Source organism: Lemur catta, chromosome Y, assembly GCF_020740605.2.
Source record: "Lemur catta isolate mLemCat1 chromosome Y, mLemCat1.pri, whole genome shotgun sequence".
Taxonomy (NCBI): domain Eukaryota; kingdom Metazoa; phylum Chordata; class Mammalia; order Primates; family Lemuridae; genus Lemur; species Lemur catta.
In genome coordinates this window covers 979815-992795 of record NC_059156.1, presented here as the reverse complement: position 1 = coordinate 992795, position 12981 = coordinate 979815, and positions in this window count along the sequence as shown.

Below are 12981 nucleotides of genomic sequence, written 5' to 3'. Positions count from 1 at the left end.
CAAGACTAATGTCATGATCTTTTTTCCTAAATTTTATTCTAAGAGTTTTGTTAGTCACATTTCTTATATATTTAATGCATTTAAAATATTTTTATATATAGTCCAATGGAAGAGTCCAACTCTGCTTCTTCCATGTAGATATCTAGTTTTTCAACACCATTTGTTGAGAGGATTCTCTTTTCCCCGTTGGGTGATGATCATGGCAACCTTGTGGAAGATCATTTGATCATATACATACAGACTTATTTCTGGGCTCAGTTGTCTTCTGCTCACAGACACAAACAAGCCAAGAGAAACCTAACAGAAACTTTACTCTTCAACTCCATTCCTGGCAAGAGGCCCGACTCGGGTCAAGGCTCAGACCTTCCTGGTAGAGGAGCTGAGGTTTGGCCCCGGGAGAGTGGAGGGTGGGAGCCCACCGGGAGTGGACCACGGGGTCTGAGGCCAGTGGAGTCCAGGACACCACGAGCAGGAGCTGAACAGTGAGGGAGAGGAGGATGGAAGGGCAAGATCGGCACAGACCGAATCAGGGGCGTTCCAGGGGCCAGGGAAAGGGGAAAGGACTTTTCCCCTCGCCCCACCTGGAAGCCTCGGGCCTGCAGCGGGACACAGGGCTCTCGTCCCGTGGGGGAGACAGACCGAGCCTGCCTGGGGTCCGGGGAGGCCGAGTGGCTGAGCTGCCCCGGGGGGTGGGGAGCACACCCGGCCCAGCCTGCCTTGGGCAGAGTGGCCGCCACTGCTCAGAGAGGAGGATGTCACAGGCCATGGAGTTCTACTCAGGCACAAAACACAATGGTGATCTAGCACCTCTTGTATTATCCTGGATGGAGCTGGAGCCCATTCTACTAAGTGAAGTATCACAAGAATGGAAACACAAGCACCACATGTACTCCCCATCAAATTGGTACTAACTGATCAACACTTATGTGCATATATGATAGTAACATTCATCAGGTGTCGGGCAGATGGGGGGAGGGGATGGTATATTCACACCTAAAGGATGCGGTGAGCACTGTCTGGGGGATGGGCACACTTGTAGCTCTGACTCAGGTGGGGCAAAGGCAGTATGTGTAACCTAAACATTTGTGCCCCCGTAATATTCTGGAATAAAAATAAATAACAAACTAATAGCAAAAAAGATTTTAAAAAGCAAATATTATGTATAAATTAAAATATATATAAATTAATCCGTATTGACAAAAATAAATGTTTTATCAAATAAATGGAGGAAACAATGACAAAATTTTCTTACAGAAGAATTTCTAATAACATATGCAAACACTCTTGAAGGTAGAGATTAAATCCTTAACCCCGTGAGTGCAGACTGGACTTAGAATTCTCTTTCAAAGAACAGAGTATGAAAAGGATATAACAATAATTTTAAAATAAAAAAGTCCTTACCAACAGTACCTTAACTAAGTGATAAAGGTTAACAATACCACTGATAACTTATGTTGCTAGCATGTACTCCCTCATATGAAACAATATCATCTATGTGGTAATCTTTCCTGAAACAGATCATATCAGTCTAGTCATTGCAAAACCTCAGGGAAACCCAGATTGTAGGACATTGTACAAAACATCTGACAGATACTCTTCAAAACTGTTAAGGTCATTAATCAAAGTAAGAAAGATTGAGAACCTGTCGTAAACCAGAAGAGACTAAGAAAACATAAAGACTAAATAAAACAAAGTATCCTGTGTTTGATCCTGGAACAACAATAAAAAAAGCATTAGTGGAAAAATTGGAGAACTCCAAATAAAGTCTGGAGTTTAGCTAATAGTAACATACCAATGGTAATTTCTTAGTTTTAAAAAATTTGCTATGATTAACATCAAGGGGAGCTGCTATATGGGAATTCTCAGTATTATCCTTGTTTCTTTTCTGTACATCAAAAATTATTTCAGAATAAAGTTTATTTTGCTTTATTCTTTTTTGTTTTGTTTTTGTTTCTTAAAACAGTTTATTTTTAAAAACTAAAAATAAAACATAGAGAAAGTCGTGCATGTGTATATTGAATAGCAAAAGATTGGAAAGATATATACCTATTTGCTACCATTGTTACTTCCACAGAAAGGGGTGGAGATGGGTTGGACAATAAGACTCTTAATAATTACTCCTTGTATTTGTGTATTTTTAAAAACTTTTTACCTGTAGTATGTTTATATTTTACTTGTGCAAAACCATCAAAACATTGCTGGAGAAACAAGATAGTCATAAATCTTGCATGATGGTGAATACCTACATTTGTTCTTAGGGGTAATACTGTTTGATCATGCAAGAGAAAAAAATCTGTTCCACATGTGGCTGCTACTGGAAGTGAATTTTCCCATCTTCCTGTAAGTTCAGTGAGTGTCATAGCTTGTTGAGAAATCAGAAAAGCAATACAAGAAAATGATATCCCAAGAGGGACCAAAATATGAGACATCTTTAGGCAACCCAGGAAAATAAAGTCCTGGATAAACAGTGTCGTTTTCCCCATCGAGTCTTGTTTGGGCAGAATCCAGTGCAATGGAGGTAAACAAGCCAATTAATAGATGCCTAGGGACTCACCTCCCCTGTGGGCGTCTGTTTGCCACAAGAATCCTCTGGGTCACTTGCTATTGTCATGTGTACTTATAATTGTTGATATTAATTCAAAAAATAATGCCTGCATGTAGCAATCAGAACGTCCAACTCTCCCAGCACCAAGCCCTCTTCAGAAAGTAGTCGGGAACATCACTGCCTGGAGCAGCGTGGCCTGGTGATGTAAACCCGTGTGTAGCACAGACGCAGGTAACGTCGGGGAGAGGCTGGCCTGGCTTTCAGGAATCCCATCTGCTGCTTTCCCCTCTGCAGGGTAGTCTTCCCCATAAAGAGCCCTTTGTAGCAACTTGAGAGGTCAGAGGTCAATATTTAGTTCAAATAACTGGGTGCAACTTTAAGAATATGGGCTAACATTAAAAACATTTTTCCTAAGTTAAATTACCTCCTGGATCTGGCTCTTTCTTCAACTTCGACCTCCTTGACCCCAAGAGCTTTTCATCCCCTCTCCCTGAAAATGCAACAGTCAGCTCTAGGAAGACACAGTGAGTGGGTCCCTGAAGTGAATGAACCTAATAAATATCTACAGAGCAGAATTAACAGAACGTTCTCAGTGCACTTGCACATTTTCAGTAGGCATGTACAGCCATCACTGTCGCCACCAGCAACCTCCACTAGTCAGGTCTGGCTGGGGCAGTGCACAGTCTTCCTGGATCCTCGTGTGCTGATTAGAGTTTTCCTTTGGGAATCTGCCCTCTCCCCAACCCTCAACTGCATTTCTTACCCTACGGGCTTGTTGTGGCTTTACGTGTTTTCTCAATTGCATAAGTGCCATCTGCATAATTGGTTGCATGGTCACAAAAAATACATTCCAGGCTTAGTTTTTAAATACCTATTCCAGGATGTGTACAGTAGAATCTCCTTCATTTCTACTGCCATAGTCTTGAGGGTAGGGCTTTCTTTCCACTTCAACATGGCAACAATCTAATTTCTCACTTACAGTTTATGAAATTTGATTTAGTAATTATTTCCGATTTTGTGCTGGTGTGGTTTATATCAGGGTGCTATGAGTAAATCTAAAGGAAAGCACAGGCTGGGCGCGGTGGCTCACGCCTGTAATCCTAGCTCTGGGAGGCCGAGGCGGGTGGATCGCTCGAGGTCAGGAGTTCGAGACCAGCCTGAGCAAGAGTGAGACCCCGTCTCTACTAAAAATAGAAAGAAATTATCTGGACAACTAAAAAATATATATACAAAAAAAAAATTAGCCGGGCATGGTGGCTCATGCCTGTAGTCCCAGCTACTCGGGAGGCTGAGGCAGTAGGATCGCTTAAGCCCAGGAGTCTGAGGTTGCTGTGAGCTAGGCTGATGCCACGGCACTCACTCTAGCCCGGGCAACAAAGTGAGACTCTGTCTCAAAAAAATAAAAAATAAAAAAAAATAAAGGAAAGCACAATACTAACTACATCATTTCCTTCCTTGGCTGATGTGCCCTCTTATAGAAAATGACCTCCCCCATTCCATTCAGCTGCAGGAATTCATCATTTTACTGTATTTCACACCCATCTAGAGCTTCGTCCATGGATATAGATAATCAGATCCACAGGTACAGGAGCACAAGGAAAAGAATTTATATATTTACCTAATGTATGTTTGGCTGTGGATAGATTCAATGGCTATATGTAATCTCAAGTCATTTTCCATAGTGAAATATGTTTGAGATCACAGGAACAAATAGGTCCCTATCATCATCATCATCATCATTCAGAGGTAAAGTCTTGCTCTGTCACCCAGACTGGGGTACAGTGGCAAGACCACAGCTCACTGCAGCCTCCAACTCCCGGTATTAAGTGATTCCCCCCACCTCCTCAGCCTCCTGAGTAGCTGAGACCATAGGCAAACACCACCACATTTGGCTGACGGGTCTCCAGTGTTAGGTTTACTAGACCACATTAAACAGAAGACTAACAATTGACTTATAAACTATCTGAAAACCCAGAATCTACACCAGAACATTGAGGAGAGCCACAGTAGCAGTTTTGAAAAGCATTAATTAATTGCCCAATTGCTTTCAGTTTTTTCTTCACTTCTCATCTCTGTTATGATGCCCTGTGGATGGAGTTTAGTTCCCTGCTACAATGACCTTTGGCTTCAACACGTGACTTTCCGTAGTCAGTGGAATGTGGCTGAAAGTCACAGAGTCGATCCAAAGCTCAGGCCTTTGGAAAAATCATACAGTTCTGCCTGCCCCTTTTTGGCTTTTACCATCCTCCAGGAGAAGAGCAGTTGCCAAAATGTGAGACAGGTGGAGGAGTATGTCTGTACATGACCATTCACGTAGAGCAAAATGCCTCTCCTGACCTACAGATGTAGGAGCAAGAAAATACAGGTTTATTGTTATAAATACTGAAATCTGGAGAGTCATAGTTTACATCACAGCATTGAAGCAGTAGCTGACCAATAAAACATATGTCAAGAGGTCTTATAAAATTTCATTCGACTTTTGTTCTGTTTGCCTTCTTCTTTTGGTTCCACCAGATGAGTCACAGCCATGGAGGGAGGAAATGAGACATTAACAACAGATTTTATTCTCCTCGGACTCTTCCCCGGTATGAAGCATGTCAGCATCCTGGTCTGTGTTATCATCCTGGTCTACGTCGCTGCCGTCACGGGGAATGTCATCCTGCTCCTGCTGATATGGGTGGACGTGAGGCTCCACACTCCAATGTACTTCCTGCTCAGCCAGCTTTCGGTCGTAGACCTGGCCCTCATCCAGCAGCACTGTTCCCAAGATGGCCATCAACTTTTTCTCTGGAAAGAGGAACATTACACGTCTCGACTGTGGAACACAGATATTTTTCTTCTTTACTCTTGGGGGTGCTGAATGCATCCTCTTGACGCTCATGGCCTATGACCATTACGTAGCTGTCTGCAACCCCCTGAGATACGCAGTCGTCATGAACCAGGACGTCTGTCTGAAAATGGCGATAACATCCTGGATGGGGGGCATTTTAGCTTCTACAGCCCACACACTCTATACCATGAATCTTCCTATCTGTGGCTCCAGGAAAATCCACCATTTCTTCTGTGAGATGCCAGCAATCATGAAGATCTCATGCAAAGACACGTCCACCTACGAGCTTGTGGTCTTTGTGATGGGCATTGCATTCATCCTCATCCCCTTTGTACTTATCATGTCCTCCTACAGCCTCATTCTCCTCACTGTCCTTCATATGAAGTCTCCCCAAGGCAGAAACAAAGCCCTGGCCACCTGCTCCTCTCATCTCACCGTGGTGAGCCTTTATCTTGGACCATGTGTTTATATGTATATGACGCCTGGCTCGTCCCACAGCGCTGAGCAGGAGCAGGCAGTTTCTGTATTTTGCACTGTCCTCACGCCCATGCTCAACCCCCTCATCTACAGTCTGAGGAACAAGGATGTGATGGGGGCTCTTCAGAAAATACTGGGAAAACATCCACTCTCTAAGCACAACTCATAAAATGAAGCTAGAAAAAAAGCTATCTAGAAGGTCAAGAGGTGAAGACTTCGGAAGCATTTATAATTGCCTCTCCTAGGATGAGGAACTTTACTGCAGCCCTATGGACAAACCACATGGCTGGATTCAATCTAAAATATTAAGTAAATCATAAAAAACGTTTGTTAAGGGCTTTTTATTGATCAGTTTCTAACCTTTTGTTTCCAAAGATGATTAAACTGCTGTGCTTCAAACCTGTTCACAGCATAGACAAAGTACCAATCTTCTCTCTTCATACCTGAAACATCTATTAGCATCCTTGAGACTCATCTTTGTTAAGTGTTATTGGTAATTCAGTTCTTGTAAAGTTTTACTGTGATAAGCACCGGATTTTCAGGATAAATGTGGCCGGTATGTAAAACGAGTGGATCTTATCAGAAGCTATCACAGTATAACTTTCTATCTATCCATCTATCTATCTATCTATCTTGTATTGGCAAACCCAACATGTTGGACTATTCTTTCTGCATGTCTTGGGTGGAAACACTGCTGGAAATTCTCTGATAATCAAAATTCATCAGCTCCTGTATACAATTTAGAAATTAGCACACCTAACTTTGGACAATAATAGCAAGTGTATGGTGGGCAAGTTGGATGCAGTTGCCTTTCCTCTCGACTTGGCAGGTTCCAAGCCACTGTCTCTAGCTCTAGATTCAGACCCTTCCTCCAGTGACTTCAGCAGGAACTCAGAAGACAGAGTGGAGGTCAGGGTCTGAAAATGCTTCACTGACGTGTCACCCATCTACCTGGCCACAGCTAGTGCTCAACAGTACCTCTGGAATCAGCACATAGTCACAGCTAAGTCTTTTCAGGGAATATTTTAATGTCTTATAAGACCGCAATTTGGCTGGGTGCGGAGGCTCACGCCTGTAATCCTAGCCCTCTGGAAGACCGAGGCGGGTGGATCGCTCGAGGTCAGGAGTTTGAGACCAGCCTGAGCGAGACCCCGTCTCTACTAAAAATAGAAAGAAATTATCTGGACAACTAAAAATATATATATAGAAAAAATTAGCCAGGCATGGTGGCACATGCCTGTAGTCCCAGCTACTCAGGGGGCTGAGGCAGAAGGATGGCTTGAGCCCAGGAGTCTGAGGTTGCTGTGAGCTAGGCTGACGCCACGGCACTCACTCTAGCCCGGGCAACAAAGTGAGGCTCTGTCTCAAAAAAAAAAAAAAAAAAAAAAAAAAAAGACTGCAATTTATCTACATAAATGTATAAATATATCACCATGGAACACAGGGATAAAAGTGACTGAAATCACTTCGAGGTTTGACAGTGAAGGTGAAGTAGTCACCCTAGAAGCAAACAGACTGGAAGAAACAGAGGGTCGTAAGTAAGGTTTATGTGACCGATTGACATAAGGAAAATTTTTGTTGTTATACAGAATCAGGAAGTTGTTGTGTTGGGACCTCAGGAGGTGCTCGGTGACTGCATCTGGAAGAGACGCAGATTGCTGCCTAAGGCCAGAGTGGAGACGGCCTTCCCACACAGGTAGCAGAGCAAAGGCAGAGGGCCAACCAGATGCCACTGCGACCAAGGGCCGCAATGGACACAACCAGGCAAGGATTGCTCTGGCTTTGTGACAGTTGCCTCGAGGACAATTTCATTTGTCTCATGAAAAAAGACAATAAACTTCTGCTGGAACTGGTGAACCCAATGCTATGGCCCTACTAAAGTTTCCCTTGATGTGGAAAGATTGTCTTGAGCTTTTCATGTCTAATGAAATTGCAGTCATGAAGTGGTTGTCAGCCCACATCAATCATAAATTAATTTTACAATTGAATTGTATTGAAACAATCATTGTCAACAATAATCCTTCATGATGCACAGGCAATACAAGTTAAATTGCAGTATATATTATTTAACATCTCTTAGGACATCAAAAACAAAACAAAAACTCTAAAATCCCTTGGCAGATAGAATGTGTGGAAAAGTGCACCCTTATGCATTTCTGGTATAAATTGCAGTGTTATACCTTTTTAATGGAATTCAATTTAATAAAATTAAAGCTTGTTTGCCCTTCTCCTCAAAAATTCTAATTTTGGAAATTTTTCCAAATACATGAAATAGAAGTCTTAGTAAATCACATACATACATGGAACTATTTTGTGTATTAGTATTATTATTATTTTTGAGGCAGAGTCCCTCTCTGTCACCCTGGCTAGAGTGCCGTGGCGTCAGCCTAGCTCACAGCAACCTCAAACTCCGGGGCTTAAGCCATCCTTCTGCCTCAGCCCCCTGAGTAGCTGGGACTACAGGCATGCGCCACCATGCCCGGCTAATTTTTTCTTTATATTTTTAGTTGTCCAGCTAATTTCTTTCTATTTTTTAGTAGAGACGGGGTCTAACTCTTGCTCAGGCTGGTCTCGAACTCCTGAACTCAAATGATCTGCCCACCTCGGCCTCCCAGAGTGCTAAGATAAGAGGCATGAGCCACCGCGCCCAGCCTATGTATTATTTTTTAAGTCTGACAGTAACCAGCATAATAATGACTGAATCAACTGTGGTACAGCCATATCATGAAGAATCATATGGATATTATGAAGAATGACTGGAAACTATACAAGATAACTATAAAAATCTCCACAAGAAATTTTGACTCAGAAAACAAGATGCAAAATGAAAATGCGTATAATAAAAGTCTTTTGTTTATAAACATTGACCCAAAACCTGCTGTGTCTGTGTGTGTATTGTGGGGATGAGTATGTATGTGTGTTTATAATCTTATTAAAGAAAGTAACTGGATGATTTTCCAGGAATTTAGAGCCTGATCTGGAAAGAAAAGGAAAAGGGCAAAAAGGTGCTCATAATTACAGAAAAATTAAGTCATGTGTGTTTCCATCTCAGTTACGCAAATTGTGTGTGTGTGTACCTAAGGTGAATAAGATTATGCAAGCGGCGTTAACAGTGGTTATCTATGACTGATGAGATTGCAGGTGATCTTTACTCTTTCCATGTATTTTTACTTTATTTATTTATTTATTGACAAATAGTATATATGTTACACAACGTGATGTCTTGGTACATATACAATGTGAGATGGCTAAATCAATCCAATTATATTACCATATATATTATTACCACATGTATTTGTTTTGTTATGGTAATAACACTTAAATGTTTATTTTCTTAGCAATTTTCAAGTATACATTGCTAGTAATTATAGTCATCAATTTGTGCAACAAATCTCTTGAACTTTTTCTTCCTCGGTAATTGACATTTTATATTTTTTGTCCAACATCTTTTCATCTTTTCCTTCCCCAGCTCCTTGTTATCACCATTCTGCCCTCTGCTTCAATTAGTGTTACTTTTTTAGATTCTACATATAACTGAGATTATGCAGTGTTTATCTTTCTGTCCATGGCTGTTTTACTTAAGAGAATGTCATGTAGGTTTATTCATGTCACAAATAACAGGATTTATTTCATTTTTTTAAGATTCAAAAGTATCCCATTCTGTATGATATTATATTATCTTTGTCCATTCTTTTTTCCTTTTCTTTTTTTTTTTTTTTTTGAGACAGAGTCTCACTTTGTTGCCCGGGCTAGAGTGAGTGCCGTGGCATCAGCCTAGCTCAAAGCAACCTCAGACTCCTGGGCTTAAGCGATCCTACTGCCTTAGCCTCCCGAGTAGCTGGGACTATAGGCATGTGCCACCATGACCGGCTAATTTTTTCTATATATATTTTTAGTTGTCCAGATAATTTCTTTCTATTTTTAGTAGAGACGGGGTCTTGCTCAGGCTGGTCTCGAACTCCTGACCTTGAGCAATCCACCCGCTTCAGCCTCCCAGAGTGCTAGGATTACAGGCGTGAGCCATCGCGCCCGGCCTGTCCATTCTTCATTGATGAGTACTACAGTGGATTCCTTATCTTGTCTATTACGAATAATGCAACAAATATGGGAGTGCACATATCTCTGATGTTCTGATTTCCTTTTCTTTGAATACATACCCATTACCAAATTGCTGGATCATGTAGTAGTTCTATTTTTAATTTCTGTAGGTATCTTCATATTGTTTTTCATAATGCTTTCACTAATGTACAATCCCAGCAACAGTGTACTATGCTTCCCTTTTCCCACATCCTCCTCAATACTTGTTTTGTTTTTCATAGCAGCTATATCAACATGTGTGAGGAAGTATCTCATTGTGGTTTTAATTTGCATTTTTCTGATGTGTAGTGATATTCATCATTTTTTCACATAACTGTTGACCATTTGTATGTATTCTTTGTAGAAATGACTTTATGTTATTTGCCTATTTTTAAGGAATTATTTGTTTACTTGCCATTGAGTTGCTTGAGTTCCTTATCTATTTGAATGTTAATCCTCTACTAGATGTATGGACTGAAAATATTTTCTCTCATTCCATGGGTTATCTCTTCACTCTGTTGATTGCTTCTTTTGCTGTGCAGATGTTTTTTATCATCATGGAATTGCATTTGTCTGTTTTTGCTTTTGGGGTCATATCGAAAATATTTTTGCATAGACCAGTGTTCTAAACTTTTCCACTGTATTGTCTTACTGTAGTTTTATACTTTCAGGTCTTAACATTTAAGTTCAATCCATTTTTAAGGCAATTTTGTATCTGGAATGAGATAAGAATTGAACTTCCTTCTGCAGCATGTGAGAATGCAGTTTCCCCAGCATCATTAATTGAAAAGACTTTCCTTTCTTTTTTTTCTTTTTTTTTTTTAGCCAGACAGTGGCTGGAAGGACTTTCCTTTTTCCATAGTACCTTCTGGATGGCCTTGTCAAAAATTAGTTTACTGTGTACACTTCAGCTAACTTGTTCCATTAATGTATTTGCCTGGTTTTAAGACAGTACTGCACTGTGTTGATTACTGTGGCTGTGTAGTACATTTTGCTATCCGGTAGTGTGGGTGTCCCAAGCTTTGTCTTCTTGCTGAAGATTTCTTTGGCTCTTCAGGATTTTTTGTTGTTTTATACAAATTATAGAATTGTTTGCTATGTCTTCAAAAAATGTCCTGGGAAATTTGATAGAGATTGTTTTGAAACTTTATATCATTTTGGTGAGCATGGATAAATATACAGTATTAATTCCCGCAATCCAGGAACATGGGATGTCTTTCTATTTATGTACTTCAATTTCTCTCATTAATGTTTAAAGTTTTTAGTACATATCTTTCACCTCCTTGACTAAATCTACTCCTAAGCATTTTAATCTATTGTAAGTGGGATTGTTCTCTTGATTTCTTTATTGGATATTTCATTGTTAGTGTATTAAAATGCTACTGATTTCTGTATGTTTTGTATCCTGAAATCTAATTGAATTCATTTATTAGTTCTAACAAATTTTTTGACACAGTCTTCAGGATATTCTATACATAAGATCATATCATCTGCAGACAGAAAATCTATATTCTTCCTTTCCTTTCCAATTTGAATGCTTTTATTTCTTTTTTGCCTAATATCTCTGGCAAGAACTTCCAGTGCCATGTTGAAAAGAAAGTGAGAATATTTTGTTTGTTTCTGAAATTAGAGAAAAAGCTTTCAACTTTTTGTTTGAGTATGATGTTAGCTATGGGCTTGTGATATATGCTTTTATCACACTGAAATACATTCTTTCTACCCCTAATTTGTTGAGAGGTTTTATTACTAAAATGTTGAATTTTTTTTTTTTTTTTGAGACAGAGTCCTGCTCTGTCACCCTGGCTATAGTGATACCCTGGCTGAAACCTCCACTATAATATTGAATAGAAGTGGTAACAGTAGACATTCTTGTCTTGTTCCCAAACTCAGGTGTGAAAGTTGTCACAAAAATTGGGTCCTTCTTGTCATATCTAACTAAAACAGAATTGAGAAACCAGAGGGAAAGCACTCAGGGTACAAAAATCACTCCGACAATGTAATTTTCTGGAATCCTGACTACTGAAAGTACTAATTGTAACCTGAAACCAGTTTTATCTACAGCTCCTGATTTAACCTGCTGTAACTCTAGGACTGATGTTCTCAGCACCATCCCTCACCAGCCAGGGCTGGCCGGCTCCCCAAACCCATACAAGTGCCAACAAACCTGCTTAAAGAGCTACACATAACATTTCTTCTTTCTATAGCACCTTAGCCTTTGTTCCTCAGACGTACCAAAGACCACCCGGTCTGCATGTGGGCCTCAAATTACACTTCTTTTCTTCTAGATAAAACATTAAATTCAGAGATTTGTCTCTACATTTGTATTTTGACTTTGACAAACGTATAAAGCACTCAGGTTTTCAATATGACATATGTTATTAGCTGTAGATTTTTCACAGGTGCCCTCAGCAGTTCCAGAAAATTCCCTTCTATTCCTGGTTTTCCGGGTGTGTGTGGTTATTATGAACAGGCATTGAACTTATCAAAAGCTCATCTGTCTCAATCAAAATAATTTTTTGTACTTTATTCTATTATTATGATGTATTGCATTGTTTGTAGTTGTTAAACCATACTTGCGTTTGTCAGATAAAAATTTGGTGAATGCGTCCAATCATGTTTATATGTTGTTGCATTGAGTTTGCTACTATACTTGAGAATATGTGTCTGTATTTTTAAGAGATAATGGTCTATACATTTCTGTCCATGTGATGCTTTTGTCTGGCTTTGTTATTTGGGTAACAATGGCTTCATAGAATAAATTTGTTTTCCCTTTTAGTATTTAACTTACTTAAATTGACAAATAAAATTGAACATATTCACGTGTACAATATAATGTTTTGAAATACGTTACAATGTGAAATCGCTAAATCAAGCTAATTAACATATGCATTACACCTCACATGCTTATCATGTTTTGGTGTGAGAACACTTAAAGCTACATAGGGCGAAACACCTGTTACTCGGCCTCCTTCAGCCCTGGTTTGACCGCGTCTCCCGTCACTCATGGCCGGAGGGGTGGGGCCTAGAGCCTTATCCAATCCGGCGTGCCGAC